The sequence below is a fragment of the Sminthopsis crassicaudata genome, chromosome 2 (genome assembly GCF_048593235.1).
Source record: "Sminthopsis crassicaudata isolate SCR6 chromosome 2, ASM4859323v1, whole genome shotgun sequence".
In the NCBI taxonomy this organism is placed as follows: Eukaryota; Metazoa; Chordata; class Mammalia; order Dasyuromorphia; family Dasyuridae; genus Sminthopsis; species Sminthopsis crassicaudata.
This window is the reverse complement of record NC_133618.1, coordinates 10,662,136-10,684,191: the sequence shown is the minus strand read 5'-3', so window position 1 is coordinate 10,684,191 and position 22,056 is coordinate 10,662,136. Positions and strand designations below refer to the sequence as shown.

Below are 22,056 nucleotides of genomic sequence, written 5' to 3'. Positions count from 1 at the left end.
TCAGTTCTAGCCTATATATATGTGTGTGTGTGTATATATATATATATATATATATATATATATATATATATATATATATATATATATAATATATATTTTAACACATAACAAGAGAGGCCTTAGAGATTGTGGTCCAGTGATGTTCTGGACCCAATATTGTAACACCAGGCTGTTCATGGGTCTTGGACAGCTGCAGTTCATTTGATTTCCAAGTTTCCCATGCTTGGATTCCCTGAATGCTTTGAGACTTTCTCTAGGGAATCTTTGCTCTTTTTGCTTCTAGAAGAGGAGACTTGAGGATTAACTGTGATCTTGCCTTGTCTTGTTATGCTGGGAGGCTTCCTTGCTTTGTGCTAGCTCTACTGTGGGTCATCTTTCCTATTGCCATTGGACTTCTGGTTGGGGGTGGTGGTCTTAATAAAGTTCTGGGACAGAAATCCTTATTACAATTTCTTATTGAATTTATTAATGATTATTCAATCAAATGAAAACTAGGATTTTGAGTAAAGATGAGTAAAGGTTGTCTGTTGACCATTCAAGCCACCTTTTGACTAGCCATATTCCCACATCAGGCTTGATTATAAATTTACTGAGGCTTAGTTGAGTCTTTTTGTCTGAATATGCATCTCCATCAATTCCTAATTCAATGATTTGAACACAATTAGTCTAGCAATAAATTGTTTATTAAAAATCTATGTGGCAGATTTGATGCTAAATGTTGGAGATACATAGACAAAAGTAAAACATTTCCTGTGCTTAGGTGTTTATATTTTAATTGAATACAGTAGGTAGTTAATACATTTGTTAAGCGATAGATTTGTTGAATTTAATAGATTCTGATAACTAAATGACAATGAGAGATGAAATAGGAGGAGAAATCCCAAATGACAATACCCTTTTCCTCGATTAATCATCCTTGGATCATCAGTGCCCTCAGAACAGGTTATGTCCATCGACTTTGTTGGTCATCTCTGCTTGAGAATTCAGTGCACAGAGCTTCTTGTCTGGACAATCACTACTTATTCCTTCCTTGCCATAATGAATGAACTTTTGAAAGGTCATCCTGCCAGGAAAAGGAAAATAGAATGAGTTGTTGTGCAATCTTGTATATAACAAAGGAATGCTTGGTTTGTCCTTTTGCTAAATGTTTTTGAAGCAGTGCATTAAGGGAACATAGCCATGTTGAACACTGTGCTAAACATGCATCAAATAAAAGTCAGAAAGTATAGAACTGGCTACAACTTACGTCCACTTAATTCCAGAATTTCTGAGTTTGAGTATGTATAGTCTGAGTAGATAATGCTGAGTAGTATAATAAATGACTGATGGGAATCATAGAACCCTGAGAAAATAGAAAACAACATTAATCTCCCTCTTCTCAAATGGCTTATTAAATCCTCCTATGCCATCATTCACTCCCTCCTCTTTAGCTCCAGTGTCTGAGGAAGATACTTCTTATTGCCAACATTAAGCTTCCTATTTATGCCTCTTTTTTTCCTCCCCATCTTTCTTAACTTTTGCCTCATTCAATTACATCATTTCCCCCTAATCTTCATTTGTTATGTCCACTGACTCCTTTCCCACTACCATAAACATGTCCAGGTTTTCCACATCTTTCAAAAATCTTCATTTAATCCTAGCATCCTATTAAGGCGCAGTTCTTTACTGCCTCTCTTTAATCTTATTTTTATTTATTTATATTTATTATCTCCTTTTCTTCATTTTCCATTTTCTTTTAAATTCTTTACATTCTGGCTCTCAGTAGGCTAGCAACAATCTTATCATTGCTAAGGCCAATGTCCTTTTCTTAGGCTTCAACTTTCATGGTTTTTTCCAACAACTTTTGAGACTGTTGACCACAACTGAAGTAGATCATGGGTATTCTCTCTACTCTGATTATTTCTAACAATGGTTTCCCTACTTACCTGCCTATCTGTCTAACTACTCACCAAACTCCCATGACAGATTGCTATTGATGCTACATCTATTCCATATGGCCACATGGTTTATGACATGGTTCTCCTTTTCATCTATTTTAATGTCCTTTCTTCATCTCACCTATTCCCATGTGTTCATTGACAACCTACTCACATCTACCATCCAGATCTAATCTTTCTCTTGAGTTCCCATCCCTCCTTCCATATTCTTGTTCTTGGGATATTTAAAGATCTTCCAAGATTGACACCAGTCTATCTTTTTAGGCTAAATGTGATCTCTGTTATGCAAATTACAACCATAACCATGTACTTGTTTTTCTCCTGACAAAATGCTCCATGTCCTATTTCAGTTCCTAATAACTGAGTGTCCTTCATCCATGGAGTACCTTCCTTTTTTACTTCTACCTTTCTGATTTTCTATTCCTCTTCATGATTCATCTCTCCCCTCCCTACAAATCACTATGTTGTGTTTATTTTATATTTGCTTTTCAGGTTACCCATAATATCCCACAAGAAGAGCATAAGGCTCTTCTGAGCAGGACTCTTTTGATTTGGGATTTTATGCTAATTATTTAGCACAATGCCTGGCATTCAATAGATATTTACTTATGAGAGTTTTGTAAGATGAAATGAAGTAAAATTGATTAAGGAAATGTAGAAGTACATACAGATCTTTCATTTTATCCATATATTTACATAAGGGTTAGGCTGTGGGTGATTGGAACCAATAGAGTACCTGGTACTAGGGAGATGGAAGGATTAACACTTGCCAGTTGTAAATGTTGATATATGCTGATTAAATTAGGTTGTCCAGCTCCTTGTTGAAATCTTTATCATTATTATTTGTAATCTGGTATAAACTTAAGAGTCAGGAGACTTAAATAATGTTATATATTTCCTCATAGATCTCAATTTCCTCTTCAGTGAAGTGCACATTTCTAACTAAGTATAAATTGTACTAAACTTATAGGGCTGTTGGGAATTAAGTCCTCTCTAAACTAAAAAAAGAAGTGAGAGGGCTTGACTAAAGCAATCCCTGAACAATTTGATGAGGATTTTTTGTTGTTTTTGTTTTTAGTTCTGACCAAATAATCTGCTTCACAGATAGGCCCAAAACAGAAGTACAAACATTTCTCCCAATACCTTAGGACACATTCTCTCCTATATATCCTTGGTATCTGAGAAGAGTGAGCTCCGACCTAATTCCATTTCTACATAGCATTAGTGCCATCAAATTCATGTCTAATTTTGGCATTACTACCATGAGAAGGGTGTTAAAAGTCAGTCTTCTTCTTGTCTCAAACCTAGGCTGTTTGCAAAACCCAATGTGGAGTGGATTCCTAGATTTCCTGGTGATATATCTTCCTGATTTTTTCAAAACTTACAAACTCATAGTCATCCCCTTCACCTAAAATGAAGGGAAAACACTAAGGCAAAGAAACAAAACTTATTGTTAGGATTACTAAGTGAGAACTGAGGTTTTCTGGACAATTACAAGGTGAGAACTCAGGTTGACTTGATAGAGGGGGCAAGCTCATTGGCTGGGGTGGTTCTTCCCAGAAGCCCTTGCATTATCCCACGCCCATTCTCTGGGAGAATAAAAGAGGACTCTCAGAGATAGAAGAGGAGACTCTGAATTACATCAGGCTTGACGGAGCTCTCTGCAGGAAGGGAAATCACTTCTTTGGACAAGAGTTAACAGCAACTGCCTGGAGACAACGGTTCATTACAGGAAGAAGAATCTGTCGGAGAGATTTGAGTAGTAGACACAGCAGATCTCTTCCCAGAGAGCGATCCAGCAGCTTCTGGAGACGACAGCTCGCTACAACTTATGGTTAAAGTAAACACATCTGTCTCTGGATGGGAAGGGCTTGAGTCCTTTCTCCCCACAGTATTGTCTTTTCCCTCAGAGTATTGACAATAAGAAGAAATCGGCCAAAGAGAAGAGCTTGAGTTATTCAACCATGATATCACAAGATGTAATCCTTTGTTTGGGAGTGTGTAAGGATACCATCCCAGAGAATGTAGATATGCCTACCAAATGCCATTCTAAGGGGAAGAAGGGAGCTCCTAGTATTTGACTGAAACTCAGAAGGGCAGAACTTCATGGGGGAACTCCATAGTTTATAGAAATGATTTGGTAGGCCCAATGTGTTCTTTTCAACTTCTTTGTCACCTCTCATCATCCATAAGACAGACCATTATGTATTATGATGGACCTGTGTTTCTTAAGCTGGGACACCTAATACAATCTTAAAGTCTTTTTTCTTCTCTGGAAATATAAATAGGAGTTATATGTGCTTATTGTTAACCTGAGGAGTTCTGAGAATGGAGTTTCTCAGCTTCAGCAGAAGCATGTGTGGAAACAAAGATGGTCATCCTCATTCATCCCAAAGGAGGCGCTGCAGACTTGAGGGCTATAGATAAGGATCACCAGGACCAAGTGATATATGTTATATATGGAGCCATCAATTGGAGGATCCAACTTTGACAATGTCAGCCCTAAAAATCATTGAGGGATGTTGAGTCTGACAAAGAAAATCCATTTATTTTATTTCCCCAAATGTCTATGAAGAACTTAGTACATGTAAGACCGTGTATATTAAAAACAAAATAGCTCTTGCCTTCAGTAAGTTTATATTCTAACCCAGAGAGTAAGCTAGAAAAACAAGGGCAGTTGCATTAGGGCATTTAAAGGCATTTAGGACAGTCATTACTTTTTTATGTTACTCTTGAATGCAAAATGTAGTTGAATGAATGAATTAAAAAGCATTTTAATTTCTTATTCCCAGCTCTGTGTTAAATCCTGAAGATTTAAATACAAAGTGAAAGCAGTTCCTATGCTAAAAATTTATATTTTAAATGGGCAGAGAGCATACATAGGGGAGCAATAGTCAGGAAGGAATATTTTAGTTTGAAAACCTCCAGTGATGGTGATTAGAACTATAGAAGATAATGACATACTTTTTTCCAGTAGTTATGGAGGTACTAATTAGGTTATAATTCTACATCTGTAAGGATGGGTTGGGAAAAAGAGGATTGAAGAGTGCATGTGGGTGATGGCCAGAAGATGGTATGAGAATGAAATGAACCAGGATGTGAACATGTAATCTATGATAATGGATGTATCAGAAATGAATGTAAGGAAAAGAAATCAAATGCTAACCACTATTTGTCAAGTACAGTGACATCAGAGGGTATATGTTTTAGACAGGAGGATTTTGTCATTTCTTTTTAAATTAACATTTGATTGAGGTGCCTGGGGCAATGATGAGTTCTCTGTCACTGGACGTCTCAAATAAGCTGTATCACCATGTGTTGGTGATGCCTTAGAATGTCTCCCTATCTTTGGTAAGAGTTATATGTATAATAACAGCCTTCTAGTTTGTAGTGTTTCCATTTATACAAATTATTTTTCTCATAGCAATCCTTTGAAAATCCAGTATGTGCATAATTACTGGACTAGCACAGGTAAAGTGTCCCAAAACACAGATTTATTATATCAGACCAGATTTCTAAACTTAAAAGTCCAGTTTCCTTCTGGCAGTACCATGGACAGTGCAAAGAGTGCTGGCTTGGAATCAGAAAGTCTTTATTCAAATTTTTTCACTGGCACGTAATACCTTGAGACTTTGGCAGATAAGTTAACCTCTGATCTTCAATTTCCTCACATGTAAAATTAAGATGTTATAATAGATGGATTCTAAAGTTTCTTTCATCTTTAAAACCTACTTAATTTTGAGATCTTCTACTCTAATCAGGCCATAGGCAATAGTAAACTTTATTATCTTTCCTGCATCAACCTGGGATGCTTTCCATGCTATCAATCATGTTGGTGAAATTTCTGCTTCTAATTTAATAGACAGGGCTGCAAAGATGAAGGGAAATCTTCTTGGTTCAGTTGTATAGGATAACTGGAGATAAGTTCAACAATTGGGACAAAGTCTCTTTAAAGGCGATCTGATCAATGACCTTTCCTAACAATTTCAATGGCTATTCTAGTGAAGAGCAAAGTAATGAGCCTTTTTAATGTCATGGTATTCAATAACTAAAAAATTTTGCAATTATCTCCACGATTTTTCCCCCATTTGCTTCCTCATTAGATGCATTTGAGAAAAAGCAAGATGAATCATCTATCTCTAAGAGATATGCATTATTTTTCATATCTCTATGAAGGTTCAAATAATCATGGCTATAAATTTTCAGATCAGAAGTTCCCTTGTGTGCTAGCATTTTAGTTGTTTGGCATTTCTGTACTTTGGTTGACATATTTCTAGCTGTTATCCTTTACATCAATTGCAGGCTTTCTTTTCAGAGAATTCCCAGGAGGTCTCTTTTGATTAAATTGACCCAGTCAATGGTCTCATTAAAAAATAGACAAGCTTTATATCAAGAGCAGAGGTGCAAATACAAGAAGGTGCATGGAATTTTTATGTTTGTAAAGAAGATGATATTTTATGTATATATTAACTTAACTGAAATGCAAAGTATATAAAGAATATTCAATATTAGAAAAATAGATAAAATTTAGATTTTGGAATCTCTAAGACCAGGATGAGTAGTTGAAATTTTCTCCTAAGGCAAAAACTGCTGCTGAAGATTTTGTAGTTGAAGAGCAACTTTTCTGTGTTTTACACAATTGAATAGAAGATGGATTAGAAAGACAAGATATTAAGAAGCCAGTGACAATTAGAAAGCAATAGTAATTATCTAGTCTAGGGGTGATAAGGAACTGCATTAATATAGATGAAGAGGGAATAGAGATAAAAGGACAGATGAAAGAGATATTTCAACAGATTCGCCATAGATAGGCCAATTCTAAAGTGGAAAGAAAGATCATGGCAGACAGCCACTGCAAGGTAATAGAGGTAAAGATTGTGTATCCCATAAAGAGACAAGTAGGACAATGAAGTGGGCTGTAGGATGATCATGTGAAATCAATTAGAAAGATTAGCTTGAGTCAGATTATAAAAGTTGTAATGGAAAAGTTTATATTTTATTTTAGAGGAAATAGGGAAACTAAGTAATGCAAAGATTATGGTGGTGGGCATAGAGTTAGGAAAACTTGGTTCCTGATTTCAAATCTGGCCTCAGACACTTATTAGTTATATGACCCTAGGCAAGTCACTGAATCCTATTTGCCTCAGTTTCCTCATCTATAAAATGAGTTGAAGAAGGAAATGACAAATCACTCCAATATCTCTGACAAGAAAACCCCAAATGAGCTTACAAAGAAATGGACATGACTGAAGAATGACTGAACAACAAAGGGAGATGCTGGAGCTTAAGCAAGGGAGTAACATGGTCAGATCTTTGAAAAAATCCATATAGAAGATACTTTATAAGTTGAAAGTCTAGATCAGGGGTTCTCAAACTATGGCCTGGGGGCCAGATGCAGCCCGCTGAGGATGTTTATTCGGCCCTCTAAGTTATAGCAAATGGGCTGAGGGGCAGAGACAGAGTGTGAGTTGTTGTTTTTATTATAGTCCAGCCCTCCAACTTTCTGAGGGACAGTGACCTGGATCCCTATTTAAAAAGTTTAAGGGCCACTGCTCTAGATAAAGGAGTGCCCAAGAGGTGACTATTTTAATAGTCTAAGAGAGAGGCAATGAAGATTTGAACCAGAGTTATATCCATTGGTGTAGTAAAGGGGATAGATAAAGAAATAATAATAATATAAAAAACCTTTTCTGTGCCTATCTTACTCATAATAGCAAATGTCAGAGTTAGAATTTGACCCCACAACCATCATCTTTTTTTTTTTTTTCCAGAACCACAGAGATTCTTTGTTGGATTCTAGAAAAGAAAGTTGAAAACAACAGAGTCAGCCTTAAATGTGAGAAGGTGACTTTTAGACACATCCATCTGAACAGAATGCAGTTGGATTTGTCCAAGGGTAGAACACCCCCCCACACACTTCGCAAAGCTCATGACCTTCTAGTCAAGGACAGAAGGAAAGTGGCATTTGGGCAAACACATTTCATTAGCACTTTTCAAATCCTGATTAAGACAAGATTTCATTTTCCCAAAGAGTCTTTTAAGTCATTGCAGCAGAACATATTTGATTAGTCATAAAAGCATCTCACATAGGCTAGCCCTGATGGCTGGGACAAGGAGTCTGGGTGGAATTCAGCCTAGATGGAAATGCTGAGATTTGCATGCAGCTTGGTGACAGTGGCTTGGCTGCTGATGCATCTGTGCATTATATATTCATAGGATGCATATGGCAGTTGAGGATGAGTGGTGGGTTAGGAAAGCTGGGGTTTCTGGATTCAATCAGATCTTTCCTTTGTGATAAGAAGATACAAGATAGCTTGCTATTCATTAAAATCAATCTCTTTCATTGTAGTGAGACATAAGCATTAATTTCCTATTATGAAATTAGGTTTGATCAGAAGTTAGGGCATTGATCTGCATAATATGCTTTACAAAGCTTAAAACACAAACTATATCAATATTCTGAAGGCAAAGTGGATAGGGAATTGTCCCAGACATAAAAAAAAAAAGACTTAGGTTTAAGGTGTGCCTCTGACCCCTACAGCATGTGTGATCCTGGACAAGGTTCCAGAAACTCATTAAGGTCATTCATTGAAAAATAGTTTGGATTTGTGTTGATGGAGGGTCTCACTGAGAATTCCTTCTATATCTGAAGTTGGATATCAGGTGTTCCCTCTCCTTGTTCAGTCAGTCAACACTCTAATGAATTTAGGTATTTGCTATGTCCCAGGGTACTGTGCCTAAGTGCTGGGCAGATAGGCAAAAAGAAATATGGCTGTTGTCCTCAAGTTGCCATAATGCTAATTCAATCTGCTGAAAATTGTGGGGGAAAGGGATGGTAATGAAGTCTAGAGAGTCCAAAGCAGCTGGGACAAGAATAATGGATGGTTGGTTTAGAGTCCTTTCTCAAACTGGAGCTTTAGGGAGAAAATCACCAAAAGGAGAAGTGGAAAAGGGGTAGAAGAGAGGACCTAGATCTAAGGGATTTTGAGGGCGAGAAGGCAGCTGGAGTATGATGGCAAGAGTGAAAGAGGAAGAGAGCTGGGAGGCAAATGGTAGATGATTGGTCTGGTGTTCTTCAAAATGGTGGTTTTAAAGGATTTTACCAATGAGAGAAAGAAACTTTAAAAAATAGAGTAATGTTTTAGGGAGAGATAGATATACAAAAAAGGCAATATTGACGATTAAGATTGACCCTTCCACTCCAGTCAGTGGTTTACCAAAATTTGATGTGACTCCCCGCCAGCCCACTTGCTATCCATATAAACTGAGAGAAGTTTCTTAAAGCATTATGCTTAAGCATTGAAGATACAAAGAAAAAAAGGAAGACCTTCAGGCATCTCTTCAACAAATTTACATTCTACTGGCAAGACAAGAGGTATATATATATATATACATATATATATATATATATATATATATATATATATATATATATATATATATTTACATGCACATATAGGCATGCATACACTTGCATATATACACATATGCTGTTAGGATTACAAGATAATAACTCAGGTTGTCTGGGCAATTCTCTAGCTCAGAATTCACACCTTTGGTTCGGGCCTTTAAGGGGAGTTTACACCTTTAGACTTCTAAAAAGGAGTTTACATATTTAAAGAAGTTTACACCTTTAAAAGGAGCAAGTTCATTGGCTGTAGGAGTTCTCACAAGCCCTGTTGAGTTCTCACTAGCCCAATCTCCTCGAGGATAAAAGAGGGCAGCATTGGGTCTGGAGAGTAGTCTGACTGGGAGATTGAGTTTAGACAGTGGTCCGGAAGGAGAGTCTAGGCTGGGAGAAGAACAAGACTTTTGGGGAGAACTTCAGGGAAGCTCAAGGAGATTCAGAGCCAGGATTCAGGAAGAAGAGGATTCAAGATTCTACCTTCATTCTGGCTGGAGACTCCAGAAGCTTCCCAAGAAACCTGCTCACAGAGGAAAAGATTTTACAGAAAAGAGATCTCCTCCTAGAGAAGGATTATAACTTAGAGACAACAGGATCTTTACATTTTGGTGCCCAACATGGGGCCAGGACTTATTCTGAGCCCTTCAGAGGAGCTAGCACGGACTTCACAATATGCATATATATTTTTTTCTTTTCTGTGCATATATGTGTGTATGCACACACATATAATCACAGAAGGCTAACTACAGAAGAATTTAGAGGAGAAAATGCTGAGTTGGAAATCAGAGGACCTGAATTTGTATCCTGACTGTCCCCTTTACTAGTTATGACAAGAAACAATATATATTTAAGCTCTCTAAGCCTCATTTTCCCTATCTGTAAAATGAGGAGGTTGGCTCAGATGATCTTTACCTTTAAGGTCTTCTCCAATTTTAGTTCAATGCTCTGCCTGGCTAATTCAGTTTCAAGATTCCTGCTTCATTTCCTCTGAGTGATGAGAAAGGCAATGCTTCCACTGAATTCTTTTATTAAATGCACTGAGATGTTTTGGCAATTTATAATCTGTAGCTCTAGGGAAGAAAGAGTCCATCTGGTGGGCTGGGGATGGCGGTTTGATGAGAGGGATATGGCTGGCAAGAATGTTCAATTACCACAAGAATTAGCAAAATTCTTTATGGCCCATTAGGGCAGTTATTTTTGTTGCAAAAAGTGATTCCAAATGGTTCTTTTGAGTCTAATTAGCAAAAAATAGGAGAGAGACCAGAAGTCTATATTGAAGACCCACAGTCACAGGGTTATCCAAGATGAATCCTCTCCTTTTCTCTAGTTTGGGGATTTAGAGAACACATTGCAAATAACTATATAGTAGATGAGGCAAGATGAAATCTGAGATATTACAGGCTGGGTTCCAGGAAAGGTAGGACTCAGACTTAGGAATCGAGGCTTTCCTTTCCTACCTCTGAAATAAACTTTATGTATGGCAATGGATAAAATACATGCACTTACACATGCACATATACACATACATATATTTTATATATTATTATACGCAACAAGCCTATCTCAAGTGTTTTAAACCTGGGAGCCTAAATCATTTTTTATTGATAGTTTTTAGGGGGGGTTATGATCTCAGTTGGAAAAATTACATCTTTAGTTTTTTGTTAATAAAAATGGCATTTCCTTCAACAGTTAAAAAAAATCAAGAAGAGATCCCTAGGATTCATGAGCATACCAAAAGAACCTTTAATATAAAATAATATATTCATAGATGATTAAGAAATCTTGATAAGGCTTCAAATTTTAAAAGAAAATCTGAGTTAAATACATACCAGGAACTCTTCCCCCCCCACCAATAATCAATCAAAATTCATTTATTTATTAAGTATCGACCTTGTACCAGGTAAAGTGATCCTAGGGCTGGGAAAAACATTGTCTTCTGGGAGCTTTTACTCTAGGACTAATCAGAGATTTCCTCCTCTCCCCCCAAAATTATCCCAACCAAAAACTAGTAAGTGCATACTTATCATTTCATATAGGGATCTTCCACTGAAGAAATTCCCTTTACCAACTTTTCTATATCTTTGTACCTTACTCTCCTTCTTATCAAAACTAGAGTGTCTCTTTTACCACAAGGATCTCTCAGTTGACTAATTTAATCTGCTCACAGCCTGGCCCTTTTCTATGTTTTCAGTTTTCTTATATAAGTTATTTCTTATATGTTATGGCCATATCAACTTCTTTCCTGGGCCTTCCTGGGCACAATACTCTATCTCCCATCCGGTGCCTTTGATCTAGCAGTCCCTCATTATGGAAATGTTATTTCTCCTCACACCCCCATCTATTGAAATTCCCCTTTGCTTTAGAACAAAATTATCCCTGAAGGGATTTCCTGCCCCACTCTCCATATGCTAATATATATGTTCTCCTTTTTGTATTCCTTGTCTCCCCTATGAATGCATATATCTATGCATTTATATGCTATCTCCCTCTTAGAATAAAAACTCCTTCAGGGTATCACTTCTTTGGACTTTTTCAGTGTATCCCTACTGTTTAGCAAAGAGACTAGCACATAAGAACCTAATAAATAGTTGTTGGTTGATAGATTTATTGACCCAAAAGAAAGTTTAAGTAGCACAGAAGTTAAATGAGTGCCCAGGGTCACCCAGCGAGTATATTAGAAGGAGGGTTTGAGCCTATTAGGTCTTTATCATGTTTTCTAATCACCAGGCTTCTCATAATAAAACACCATGGCTACCTGAAAGAAAAAAAAAATGTCATGTTCCTCCCAATCCATCCCCAAAAAGGTCTTTGTAAGGAATTAAACATTTGAGTCTTCATTAACTTTCATACAAAACTTTCATATACAATTTTATATTCTTTCTCCAAGAGGAAGAATATCATTACAGAAATATTACTAGGGGAAATATTATTAGACAAAGATTTGTAGCATGAGGGAGGGATATTGGGTGACAAGCTCCCATCTTTTACCATAAGCTTTCCCTGATTTTTAAAAATTCTAACATCTTCTCTCTATTAATTAGTTCCCATTTATTTTACAGATAGCTTGTTTTCTTTGCATGTCCTCCATCCCGTTAGATTGTAAGCTCCTTGAAGGCAGGAATTGTCTTTTGAAACTTTCACATCCCCAGCTCTTAAAAGAGTGCCTGCCACATAGTAGAGTGTCATAAATGTTCATAAATTTGAATGAATAAATGATAATCATGTAATAATGAGAAATCAGGAGATCCTGAAACAGATGTACAGCATGTTGGGTATAGTTTCCATGGGCAGGAGATAGGAGAACATGGACATTAGTGTTTCTTTTGGGCTATAATCACAGATCTTCAGCTTTGTTTAGAGTATCTCAATCTGAAGGTTATGGAGGCATCTCAAATCATGTCACAAATGAATTTATTTTCTCTCCCTCCAAATTCCCTATTATTGTTGAGAACAATATGATCTTCTTGGTCACTGAGGCATTCTACATCATCCTCAAACGCTCATGTTCATTCACCTCATCTAGTTTATTCATTGCCAAGTCTTGTTGCTTCTAACTTCACAATATTTCCCCTATAGATTCCCATCTCTCCATTCTTATGATCAACATCCCTGCTCAGACACTTTTCATCTGACTATGGCAATAATCTTCCAACTTATCTGCTTTTCCATTTTGTAGATTGGAAAACCAAGGCAAAGAGAGAGTAATAGATTTTTCCCAAGGTCACAAAACTAGTAAGTATTAAGACCAGGAGTGAACTCATGTTTACTGACAGGAAGTCTATTCCATAGATTTCACTGCCTCCAAGAGATCTTAAACATCATCTTATAGTAGTTATATGACTTCATAGATAGAGCACTAGGCCTGGAGTCAGCAAGACTTTTAAGACTGAGTTTAAGTCTGGCCTCAGACACTTACTTGTACTGAACAAATCACACAGTCTCTGTCTTAACCCACTAAAGAAAGCAATGGCTTTGTATTTTTGTCAAGAAGACTCCATGGATGGTCACGTGTGACTGAATGAGTGAATAATACAACAATGTCAAACAACAAACAACTGCCAATTTAGCTGTAGGGGAAAAAAAAACAAACAAGTTTAAGTTAAATGACATGACTAAAGTCACAAGACTTGGTGAGAATCAAAGGTAGGAATATAGCCCAAATTGTCTGACTCCTAATCTTTTCTTTTCTTTTCTTTTCTTTTTTTTCTGAAGTAATTGGGGTTAAGTGACTTGCCCTAAGTCACACAGCTAGGAAGTATTAAGTATCTGAGACCAGATTTGAACTCAAATCCTTCAGGACTGATGCTCTATCCTGCATGACTTAGATGTCCCCCGCCTTTTTTTTTTTTTTTTAACACAATGTAAAATCAGCAATGAATTAAAAGAAATCTATGAACTGAATAGAAGACATGGGCCAAAGATCAGATATTTGTCACCAGTCCCTTGTGTTAATGAAAATGGGCAGGTAAGAGAGCTCTTGAGTGTATGAGCTACCTTGAGGTCTTGCTGAGAATGCAGCTGCTGGTTCTATAAATAGATTTAATTATGATGCAGAGAGAGAAAAAAAGTGCATGCTGAACATACTGCAGTAATAAGATTACTGGGGTTGGTTCCAAACCGAGGCAGTCAGGTCAGATCGATAGTTGCATTTGTCTTCCCCCACAAATGCCAAGCCCTTTAGAATGACTGATGTATTCTATGGTCAGGGATCCGGGTCATCATCCTGTCTATATCATGTCACCCCATAGCATTTTGAAATAAAAATTCTGACCCAAGATGAATTCTAAAGAAAGACTAAAAAATTTCTAATTAAATCAATACTTGTCATTTTTCTCAGACTCAAGACTTTTTTTCCTCTTTAAAAAATGACTTAGCCAGCTTCTGTGGTTTGAGATTATAATGTTATCTTTCTATCTGCTATCAAACAAAAATGTCTTTTTCTTGTAAAGAATAATATATGGGTAATTGAGCTGCATGCCCCTGTCCTCCCTGATTCTTCAACTCTTATCCCCCTTTTAAGCCTCATTTCAGAAGCCTCTTCCTTCCTGACTCTTCTTGATTCCTTTCATGGATAATGCACTTTCTCCTCAGCCTCAGTCTTTTTATCTATAAAATGAGAAAGTTACAATGAATTTGAAGGTCCCTTTCAGCTCAAAACCTATAACTGTTTCTATGATCCTATAATATCAATTTGTATTTTGCCTTCATTTTTCTAAGTTTCTATCTCTCTATCCATTATACATTTCCCTATTACTTACAAAGATGCCCAAGTCATTTCCAATAAGTAAGAACTATCAATGTCTCAATCTATTTCCTATACCTCTCCTTTATTTCATATCCAGAATCACAGGAAAAACAAATATATACATATATATATGTATATATATATATACGTATATACGTATATATATATATATACATATATATATATATATATACACACATATATACGTATATATATACATATACATATATACGTATATATATATATACATATACATATATACGTATATATATACATATATACATATATATATACATATATATGTACATATATACATATGTATGTATATATATATACATATATATGTATATATATATATATATATATATACACTTATGATCTCTACTTTTCTATCTTCCCAAGCTTCTTCAATGTGGTTTCCTGCCTAACTACTCAATTGACAAAGATTTCTCCAAGATTATCAATGATCTCCAAATAATCTTTTGGTAGTGGGTATCTTTCTTGATTTTTCTAGAACTTTTGGTACAATTGACCATGTCTTCTTCCTGGATATTGTCTTCCCCTTGAATTGCCTCGACACTTCTCTTTTCTGGTTCTTCCGTAAACAATTCATTTTGGTCATCATTCATGATCATTCAGATCATCATCCATGTGCCACATGTTTTGTGAGGATGTATCACAACATTTTGGTCTGGATTTTCTTTATATCTTTTAGTCTCATTATACTCTCTTGGAATTCTCATCAGTTCCTATGAATGTAATGGTTATCCTTGTACTAACTATATCCATTACCTTCATGTGTAATGCTTATTTTTTTTCTGAGCTCCAGGCCCCCATGATCAACTCTCTGATGGACTTCTTCAAATTAATGTTTCCTAGGCAACTCAACATACTTCAGAATGAACCAATTATGTCCTTCCCTCCTAAGAGTCCCAATTTCCTGTCTTTCCTATTTCTATTGCAGTCACAACTATCTTTCCAGTCATTCAGGGCTGTAAGCTTTGGAGACATCACCAAACCTTCCTTTTTTTCTTTTCTTACATTACATTTTTATTGATTTTATCAATAAATTATTTCTCACAATCTTCTCTCAACTCACACAGCCACACCTAATTTTAGTCCTTAATTACATCTCTCTAGGACTATTTCCTAGTCTCTTAATCTCCCTTCCTTTGGTATCATTCTCTTCCAATGTATCTTCCAAGGAACCATCAAATTATTATTAAATATGAGTTTGGGGCATAATTTCTCTCTGGTGCTGAAGAAAGTCCAATGATGCTTATTGGCCTGTAGATAAAATATAAATAGCGAAGGTTGGCAGTAAAGCACTCCATCTCTCAACTCAATGGACACAAGTTCTCCTATAGGACTGAAATGAACTCTACTACTTACTTCCCATGGAATCCCTACCTTGCTTCAAGGCTTAGCTCAACCACTGTCTCCTAAATGGTATGAACTCACTCTACCAGTTGCTGGCACCCTTCTTGTTGAAATTATTTTAAATTGATGTTATATGTATGTATACATTTTAGAATTTTTATAGCATATCTTGTTTCCATCAATAGAAGATAGCATTCTTAAAATCAGACACCTTCACTTTTGTCTTTGTCCTCAGGTACTAGCAAAATGTCAGGGGCTGAATAAGTACTTGTCAAATTAATTAAAGAATAGAACTATATTTTAAAACTAATCCACAAGATATTAAATGTAAACCTTTGAACTTATTTTTGAAACATATGGTATTCCCTCCTCTCCCCCTAAAAGTAGCTTGAATACATCCTATAGGTGAACATACATTTAAAATATATTTCATTATATGGATTTGCTTTTCATATTCAACCCTCTTTGAGTTTTTTTTTTTCCTTCTTTAATGAGTACAGTTCACCATCATTCTTTTTCCTTTCTACTTCAGGCTTGCTAAAACTTGCTGACAAATGCCACAAAATGAAATTGTCGATCTATTAAAATTGTTGATTATATAATCTCAGAAGAGTCCTAGTTGCTACTCAGTAGTCTTTATTGATGTTTTACATAATTTCTATATTGTTTACTACAATTACTTCCTTTCTCCACTCTCCACCTCATATTTAGAATAGGTAATCTAGCTTTTTGTTTCCTTAGGTTATTGAGGACATCAGCTACCCTAACCCATTCCCTCTAAGATGTACAAAATATGGAAAGAATAGAAAATAATGCTTACTTCCAACAGCATTCCAAATAACCTCCTCAAATCCCAATCCATTATCCAAGTCATGTATGAGAAGAATGGAAGAAGTAAAGTAAGAAAATGACATCCAGGATGATAAAAAGTGGCTATAAAAATTTGGCATGAACTCTGCAACATGGATCAGTTGGATTCTCTTGATACAGCAATGGGGTTAGCAAGCCAGTTAGTGTAACATGACTACTCCCATGAATCTAATATATATATATATATATATATATATATATATATATATATATATATATACAAAATAACATAGAAATGGTAGGCTGGCTCTGCTTAAAACCATCATGATTCTTGAGCAGCTAGGACACAAAGTGGATAGAGTCCTAAACGTGCAATCAGGAAGACCTGAGTTCAAATCCAGTCTTGGCTACTTACTCATTATATGATCCTGCCCAAGTCATTTTTATCTCTTTTGACAAGTTTTCTTACCTGTGAAATGGAGACAATAATAACAAGTAATTCTCAGGATTGTTGTGAAAATGAAATTAAACAATATTTTACTGACATGTGCACATATTAAAATACTTTATGAATGATAGATATTATTATTAATATTTTATCTCCACTTGATTTAGAGAACAGATAAATGCATAGTCCACACATTTATGTTTCAATACCCTAAGTAGGTAAGATCTTTTGGAAAATATTAGAAATACTGATACCTAGAAATATTAGAAATACTGATACCTAGAAGTATTTTGGTTCAGTTATTTTGAGCATTAAAACAATAAATTCATAAGAATATATGAAATTAACTGAAGATATTATTGTTCTCAATGCACAACATTACTATATTGTAACAAAATTTAAAAATAGGCTCTACATATTAAAGGCAAGAACTTCACCTTGACTTTGGTTAATGGTATGTTCAGCTCCAAGTAACACGGTGTATTGCCAGCCCACAGGGCAATACTAAGAATGAATTTCTTTGCTAAACCTAATTACATTAAATACAAGATGAAGTCAAGAAGTTGCCAAAATATGAAGAGGGAACATTTGAGAAACCTGAGGCCATCAAAAGAATCTTAAGACAACTGAAGACAAACTTTAGAAGTTATAATTAAGAAAGCAAATGACAAAAGTAATAGTTCTATTTGAAATGGATTTGAAAAGGGGGTGGCTATATGTAGATTGGAATTTTGAAAATATATTTGAATTTAATGGAATGAATATGTGAAACAGACCAAAGATACCAAATAATTTTTAAGCAGAATATCACTATATTATCATATGATAATATTTAATATGATATTTTAATATCATAATTTATTATAATATCATTTTATTATCATAAATACTATATCTTTCCACACAGAGATAATATGGATATTTCAATATATACATGCAACTGTACAAATAGTGGGTATTTTCATGGAAAGAACTACAGTTTGGACTGAAGAAAAATCTTAATAAGAGTCCACAAATGCCAAGATAATCAAAACAATTGGAGTGAGCCACTAAACAACTGCAGATGGCATTGGGAGGTTCCATTAATATCTGACTGCTGTGCTAAGTAGCAAACTCAAATCCCTCTTTGCCCAATTTAAGACTGCAAAAACCTTTAGGGAAGAGAATCTGTAAAACAAAATCATGTCAGAAATTCTAAAGTTTTGTTACCAGCAAGTTAAAGTAACAGACAAAAGGTTATGGCAATAACAGAGGTCCAAGTACTTTGACAATCTAGATGGTGCTGAGCATAGAACATTGGGCCTGGAGTTCAGAAGACTGATCTTCCTGAGTTCAAATCTGACACTTATTAGCTGTATAACACTGGGCAAGTAACAACCCTATTTGTCTCAGTTTCCTCATCTGTAAAATAGCTGGAGAAAGAAATGGCAAATCACTCCAATATCTTGGTCCAAAAAAACCCCAAATGGGATCATAAAGAGTCAGGCATGACTGTAGTAAATAACAAGTAGTGTCAAGAGCAAATTTTTTTTAAATAATGTTTTTTCTTCAGGGGAGTAAGAAGTTAAACAGAAAAAAAATAGAGAGAAAACATGTAAAAAGAGGATGTGGAAAATTTTCATTTGTATATTTTGTCCCATGAAATCCAACACAATGAAAACACAGTGACTGCCAATTAAACAGAAAGTTTTTGATATTATAAACATAATGAACAAAATAATTTCCTTATGTTAAGGAAGCTGAGTGAAACTAGTTTCTTTTACAAATTGGAAGAGTATGACTAGATGAGAGATAATTATTGACTCAAAAAGTTTCTACTGATGCATAAATTTGTCAAAGCACTTAATTAGCTTCCTCTTAAATGAAAACCTAACCCCACCTGCTAAGCAGAAGGTATCATGCAATTATAATCAAAAGATGAGGACACAAGTTACTTCTCCAAATGTATAACAATTATATGTTTATGGATTTTATCACTAAATTTTTTCATTAAGCTTTTTAATAAAGAAATACCAAGGGGTAAAAAAATCTATGCCAAAATATTTCAGAGATGGAAAGAATGCCTTATTACTTAGCACCAGTAATTACTGAATCACCACCTAAAATAGATATATAACAGTTATATGATCTTTATAGATTATTACAAAGTCTGTGACTCAGTTATATTCTCATAGCACACTAACTTTTTGCAAATATGTGAAAAAGACAAAATATATCATTAAACTACATGTATATTTAATATTCACAGTGAAAGTTACTCACTACTTATACCACAAAAAACAAGAACATCGTGAAAAATTGACATAATATGCACCATTTTTTCAGAGAGATAGGTTCAACCCATGATGATTCTATCTGGATTTCAATCCATTGCCATTTTTCCCTCCTAAACAAAATTATCTCAGCTAATAATCTGATAGCAAAGAAGCATCAAATAATTATCCAAACCTTATACATTTATTGATGGAAAATGAAGTTACATGATATTTCAGGACTACATTATGCTCATAAGAAATTATAGTAGCATTTGTCTATAGTAGTCTAGATACTGCGATCAAAGCAAATATTTAGCACCTACTGAATACCCAACAAGATGGTTCTGTTGGCTATAATGATATAGTAAAAGCTTTCTAGGTTTCATCAGACTACAAAACATATTCTAATTATGGATAGTAACTAGAACTGGGATTTCCTTGTAGCAGACACTTTGATGAGAAAGTTCCCTCTCCATGTTATATCAGCAATCTATCTGAAACAGAGTCTTAGAAATGTGCTTAGAAATGGGGTTAAATGGCTCTCTTAGAGTTAAACAGTGAGCTTGTGGTAGAAATAGAAGTTGAAGGCAGATCTTCCTCGTTTTGAAATCAATTTTCTACCCACTGTCACACTGCTTCTTTTACAATATAAATACAGAACTTCAATATCCTGGATTTGAAACCAATATGTTCTATTGGAATCAGGACAAGTTGCCCACAATCACATAGACATAACATTGAGCCACAAGCACCTAAGAATATTATTTAATAGATGTCACTATAAAAATATTTGTAATACACAAAATACGAGTTACAAAGATGCAGAAGAGTTGGTAAAGGGAATACATAAAATATATTGAAAATTGAACAAAAACTGTCAAAGAAGAGAGGAATAGCTGGGAAGATTGCAACCAAGTAAAAAGAAAATAAGGTACACAAAATCCCTAGTGTCCCTTTGCTGCTGAAGTTGTACTGAGGAAGCGTTCAATGATTCAACATTGAGAAAAGATTAGCTTATTAACTCAAAAGAGAAGTTACTTTACCAGTTCAATAATATACTCAGAAAATTGCTGGAACTCTTGTCTTCCCAGAAATCAGCAGGAGTCAGGATCACTAAATGTCTTTATTCTAGATCTTTACCGTTGCCTCCAATGCCAGGTCACGAGTGCGAGTGAGCTGTGAGTTCCACCACCCAAGTTTTCCTTACTCTTCCCTCACAAGTCACTTCCCCCTCTTTGTCCCACCAATCAAGTCAGCACAGAACAGCTGGGGAGGGTCAACCTTCAAACAAGTTAATAGGGAACCGTCCAATTGGCAATTAGTCTCACGTGCTTCATTATCCAAGTGCATTGCTCAGTTCTAGCCCTTTACAGAAAATGAATATAAAAGAATAGTATCAGAATAGGGATCCATCTCAAGATTATTTCTAGTTGTTGTAGTTCAGTCATTCACTTGTGTAGACACAGCTTGGGACACAACATGTATCAAATTGAGGTTATTATGAATCTCCCAAATCTCCTCCCCTTTCTGACTTTATAATTTCTCATTATGACACTATTATTCATTCTTGTCTCCTTTTTTTTTTTTTTTTAAACTGGAGGTTTTTAGAGATGTGATTACAAGTTTGTAGTTAGATATGTCAAAATCTAGCAACTCACTTCCTTGCTTTGAAACTTTTAGAAAAAGAAAATGGATAAAAAGGCCAAGGAATAAATGATGACCTCTCCTACTCCTGCAATTCTCTGAATAGAATTTGACAAGACTTTAGGATTTTGCTGTGAGATTATAGCCTAAAGATATGATAGATTTTAGATCATTATTGTAATCATTCTAATGAAACAAATCCCCACTTTGTCTCTGTCCAAAAATATATGAAGTAATGATTGTAATAATAATATGAAAGATAGCCAGCATTTACATAATACTTGAAGATGAGCAAAGGATTTTATAAATAATGTTTCATCTTAATCTCATAATAACCCTGAGAAATGAGTGCTATTTTTATCTCCATTTTCCAAATAAAACAACTGAAGGAAACAGAGGTTAAGTAATTTCCCCAGCTAAAAAGTATCTGTGCCTGAATTTCAACTCAGGCCTACTTGATGCTAGTCCCTGCACTATATCTATTCCAGTTTTTATAGGTGAGGAAATAAGCCACAGAGAAATTGAGCCGTCTAAATTCACAAGTAGTAAACAGAGCTGGGATTACCCTACAGAATCATTCCATTTAAGTAATCTTTTCGGATTTAAATGCAGCTTTTTATACAAATGTAATATGATTTTTTTTCAGAGAGTCCTTTTGGGGGTAGGGAAGCCAGATATGGCATCTTCATTTCTCAGATAAGCAATCAGAGACTCCAGAGCATTGTAGACTGGGAGCCCCCATGTTCACACTTCAGATCCCAGGCCTTTTACACTACAGCACACTGCCTGCCTATGCCTGCTATGGATTTACTTTGTCCTAGAACTGAAAACCTAATTTAGCAGTGGTGAATCCAGGGGAAATGAAAATTTGCTTCTCATCCTCTATCTATGTCAAATTTTTCTTAATTGTGCTATTAAGCTCTTGGATTCTT

At 35.4% G+C, this 22,056-nt stretch overlaps 1 long non-coding RNA gene across 1 annotated transcript; it reads right to left on the bottom strand.

Annotated features, from left to right (window-relative positions):
• Window positions 1–704: 704 nt before the first annotated feature.
• Window positions 705–20,705, bottom strand: LOC141553103 (uncharacterized). The gene is made up of 4 exons (XR_012485282.1): window positions 20,524–20,705; window positions 17,193–17,246; window positions 1,247–1,342; window positions 705–1,063 (listed from the first exon to the last, which is right to left on the bottom strand). It is a non-coding gene; the product is annotated as an uncharacterized LOC141553103 (long non-coding RNA).
• Between the last annotated feature and the right edge of the window lie 1,351 nt (window positions 20,706–22,056).